Raw genomic sequence first — 5,062 nt, 5'->3', positions numbered from 1 at the left:
TAACGCTAGGCAAGGGAAGAGTTTGGGCGAAGGCGAGAGGACGAGTCTGAGGATGTCCTGGTTCAATTGGAGACTACAGTAGACTCAAGGGCTTCATGGTCCATTCCAAGTGCACTGGCCTCGCCGTAGAAGATGTCGCCACTGCGTTGTGGAGGGGCAGCGCCGAGCCCGTCATTGCGCTGGGTGTCAGGGGGCTAGCAAAGAGAGTTGTGGACGCTGAGGGCGTGTATATATATGAGGACGGATAAGCTTGTCAGGTTGGATGATTTGATCACAAGAGAACTGCCAGGAGGAGGGGGAGGGGTCACCGAGAAGGCGGGCTGGGTTGCGTTGGACGGAGAGCAAGTGGTGGGGGAGAATCGGAGATCAGGTGGAAGGGCGGCGCGGCGAAGAGGCTTTCGGAAGGGTACGTCCACTATCACTTGTTTTCTTCGCGATATTTTCCTGTCGGATGACCGCCGAACTGACATGGTCATCAAATGTAATTTTCGACAATTCGGCAGAATCCAAGCAGAGTTTGATGCTTTTGTGAAGACAGTTGAAGATGTCATGGCTGATGCAGAAATGGAGTCTGCGAGCGTTGACGCGGTTTTGCGGGACATTGCGACGATGAAAACGATTGATCCTGTTCTTGTTCTTGCGCAGCTAGTGGTCCTAATTTCGCAGCAGCATGGTTCACGAAAACGCAGGAGCATCTGGGCGTACTGAAATACTGTATCACGCGACACGGCTGATCTATGCCATATGCTATCAAGAAACACATTTCGGAATTGAGGCTTACTATGGCCAAATCCTAGCGCCGTTTCTAACGTGCCCACTCGAACGTCAGTTGGGGCGAGGGGATCATTGGCCTCTTGGCGATAACGCCGCTTTCGTGCTGGAAGAGGCATTTGAGATTGCATCCTGATCCAGTCTGTTGCGGGCGGACGGCCAAGACGCTCGTCGATGTTTTAACTGACAAGCATTCTCCGTTGGAAAGTATTTACGGCAGCATTCGGGGCTTGAAATCATTGGGACGAGATGTTTTCCAGCTGCAGTTTCTTCCACATTTACCGGCCTTGCTGATTGGTTGAGAGAGGGCTGCCGGGGCAAATGACAAATTAGAGGGAGAGGACGAGGCCGTCGTGGACGAAAAGATATCTCTCGTCTGCCAAGCGATCGAGGAATCGGCGGACCTTGCAGATCGAGAAGAGAATGAAAGGAGAGCATCTGATGGACACGACTGTGTGATACTTTCACTATGCACACTTCCCGTTGTGCAGGTCAAGCTTTCCTTGCCGTGGTCTCTACGGAATCCACTAGTTCTGTTGGCCCCGCGCAAAACGAGACCCGTTTGTGGACATCCTCATCGTCTACGCCCCTATCTTTTGTACACAGCGTGGCGCGAGAGAAATTAGTTTTGGAAGTTTGGTCAGGTACGTCTGAATTAGGGTGCAAGAAGGGTATGAAAAGTGTGTATTGACACAGCCCTGCCGTAGTGATATGTGGAAACTTACCCAAAATGCGGTTGCCGGCCCCGTCAGTTGCCTTCCCACTCATCTGCTCTACGATAAGTGCGAGCGGTGCAGCTTCGCACAAGACGTGCATATCATGACCGATGAAGAGACAAGCAGCAGCCATGGCGCCCTGAAAGTTGGCAATCATGCAGCCATTATCATATACGTTTCCCGAACGGGCGGAACAAAACGCGAGGGCGTGTTTTCCCAATGCCGGGTCCGTTCGAGACTGGTGGTAATCCGTGTAGAGGTTAAAGGAGGGCTTGTCAAAAGAGATAAGATGGTTCGGCTGGAGAAAGTATTGGGTCGCGACCGGCTGAAGATAAAACTTGTACACACCGGCATGCATGGTTTATTACAGGGTGGTAGCTGATGAGTACAAGACAAAAACCCGCGGGAACCTGATGGTTGACTGGCTGCTGCAGATCCTTGAGCCTTCCTGGAAGACCGGTGGAGGACTTTCGCTTGTACACGCTGAATATGGTGCCGCAGATGACGTTATCTGCGGCGGTTTGGTCGATGTCGAGCGAGGAGAGCATGAGAACGTAACCGCCATGCAAGGCGGATTCGGAAAATGTGAGCGGGGCCTCGCGGTCCTTTTCTAAAATGATGCAGGCATATCCGTCATGAGACAACGTGTTATACAACTTCTGCGTAGCGACATGCGGGCGCGGTCCGGATGGCTGAGGCGAATGATCGGCGTCGGGGGTAGGGCGGGCGTGGGTATGTCTCGCGGCGACGTACTTGGAGACAGAGTGAGTGAGGGTGGCAATGTCGTCCAGCAGACGGACAAGGTCACCTGTGCAGTCAGTCGGGTCGCGACGGAAGGAGGCGCGGACGTGCGAGGGGAAGACGGTGGCGGACATGTCGGGCGGGGAAGGGAAGAGGACCTGTGTGGGCGGGTGGCTCATTGAGGTCGGGGCGCCAGCTCGGAAAGACTGGCGCTCAGTGAGGTGACAACGTGGGACATGGTGCGAGACGGAAAGTTGGGAAGGCTGCGGGAAAGGTGGAGAATGGGGGAAGGATGAGGTCTGTTGTGCTCCTTGATCTGAAAGTTTGTTTAAAGGTCGGGAATTCGAGGAGAGTTGTTGGTGGATGGATAGGTGATTGGAGGCTGCAGATGATCAACTTGGCTAGCGAATGGGACAAATACGCGGCCATGAGCGGCAGTATGAAGGTCGAACGGAACGGCTCTGGGAAGTTGTATGCAGAAGTGACGGATGTGCGCACTGCGCGTCCCGGATGCCGCCATGTCTTAACCTCCTCCTCCCTCATCCATTTGTCCCCACTGCAGCCGCCCGGGCCCCCCCTTCCTCCCCCCCTACGGAACCCATCTTCGTTGCCGTGTTTTACTTTCTAAACTCACCCCCCCCCCGCCCCCGCGGCACCGTCACCCTCTGCTCCACTGCCGCCCTACCGTTATCTGCGTTCAGTGCGCTGAGGTACACACATATAAGACCGCCATCTACTTGACGCATCTCTGCCACTGATCCAACTTCCCGCCCATGTTCAATCTGAATTAGTCGGCAGCCCTTATGAAGGCAGAGTGAGGGGCTGCGGTCCCGTGTTGACTATCAGCAGAAGCCTCGTCCATGGTTGCAGCTCCCTTAAAACCACCCTCGACTGATTCATGCGTACTGCTTTGGTTGTATCTCAGTTAATGATAATGATTTTCATTGAAAGTGTAAGGATCAAGCTCTTCAAAGGTCATTGGATTGGAAATTGGAACATGACTCATGTCCCGGTCTGGCGTGTTTTTACGTTCTTGATAGTCGCACAGGCCATGTTCTCTTTATTTCGTCAGAAGAAATGGTGCCCATACTATACCGCCAGACTTTGTCTCAGCTTCGCTCATGTTATTGTCTACAACTACCAATACTTTGTAGATCCCAAGATCGATGTTCTTATATCGAAGAACCTTGAACGAGAAAACATTCTAGACATCAGTCTGTCTGCAGCTTTCATGCTTAACCGCGTCCCTTTTGATGAAGGAGAGGGGGGAGAACTCTACGCCACTCTTGGAAAATGCTTTCCTCGATTGTTAGTCCGGCAACACAGATCGATCCTCTGTTTCGGCGTAAGTGTTGCGCCCCCTCTTCTTCAAGCAGAAATGCCAAAACCACCTCCTCCGCAAGGGTTTGCCGCCTCGGAGTCTGAGTCTCAATGAAAGTACCATCAAAAGCACCACCACTACGACCGAACCCAGCCACCTCACCATCCCAATAATCATCAATCCCCCCTAGTTGCCCGCTTATCTCTAAATAGGTTATGTAACTCGCATAGACGTCCACATGTTGATCGGCAGTAGGAATTATGTCTTCGCCATTGCAGGAGGCCGCACTAGATCCGTCGCCCTCCTCGGTGTCAGAGACGGAGGCCAATTCCTCTGTGACCATTGGGACGGCAGCAGAATCTGTAGGAGGCCCCAAAATCACTTCCAACTCGGCAGCGAACGTAACTTTCTTCAAGTTTCCCATTTCTCAAAAAACAAAAGAGCCTGAGACGGTGGGCAAGGAGAAGATGTCGCGATCCGCGTTGTGTGGGGTTTTTGAGCACGCGACGACAAGTTGGCCGACAGATATGAAGACCAAGCGTATTCAATAGCACTTTCTTCGTCGATGAGAACCGAGGGACACGAAGTGCTAGGGCTGGCAGCAGTCCCCTGCGGGACGGAGGGTGCCTCGCATAAGACGGATGCGCCACGTAACCTTCCGTCTGCGTCGGAGCCGATGGCAGCGGGGCTGCGCCAGTGTGTACAGAGCATCGCTGGACGGATTGGATCACAGGAACTGATGCCGCATCGCCTCAACGAGGTGCAGTTTCAAATTACTCACCCCTCACCCACGGAAACATCGGAGATGCCGTGTCACAAGGGATTCGGGGAGATTACGGGGATTTGGACACTACGGTCGTGATACGATAGAAATGATGAGGGGGTTTGCTACTTCTCTGCTGAGCGGAAGGCAGGGAGAGATTAGCGGATTAGGGTTGGAAGGAAGGAAAAGGCTTTAGTTGATTTTTGTAATGTGGGATCATGCTGTCTTTGTCGTTGAATAATTTTTTTTCATGTTTCAGAGTGTGCGATGACGCACGTAGTGTCGGTATGGTTCGAAGTGAAAGTGCAGTTGAGGCTTTCGTCCCGCTGCAGTACGATCGAGATGACAGGATCCACATGAACGCCACCTGCATAGAGCATTGCGACTGAGACATGTGCAACAACCTATTTTGCGATTTTGGGAATGGGACATGAAATGGTCCTTACATACGATCTCGATCCTGAGCAAGTTGCCGACAGAGGGGGGTCTCAGATGGCGTGGAATAATTGTGGTTTTGGTTTTACCGGCATAAATTGATTTCGCGATCGTCTCGCCGCCGCTTGTTCCCAGCTTACGGTCCAACCTTTTTTTTGTCACTGCGTCGTGAACACCTCCTCTGTCATGCATTAACCCTCACAGACGCCCCCCGTTCTCCCCAACTCCCTCCCTTTCTATTCTCTATCGGAAACTCTCTTGGAGTCAGTACACTCGTTCTAAGGACGATGGAATGTGCAGCCGGCAGCAGGGGGA

The sequence above is a fragment of the Chondrus crispus genome, genomic scaffold (assembly GCF_000350225.1).
Source record: "Chondrus crispus Stackhouse genomic scaffold, scaffold_512, whole genome shotgun sequence".
In the NCBI taxonomy this organism is placed as follows: Eukaryota; Rhodophyta; class Florideophyceae; order Gigartinales; family Gigartinaceae; genus Chondrus; species Chondrus crispus.
The sequence above is the reverse complement of the archived record's forward strand: the minus strand, read 5'-3'. Positions refer to the sequence as shown.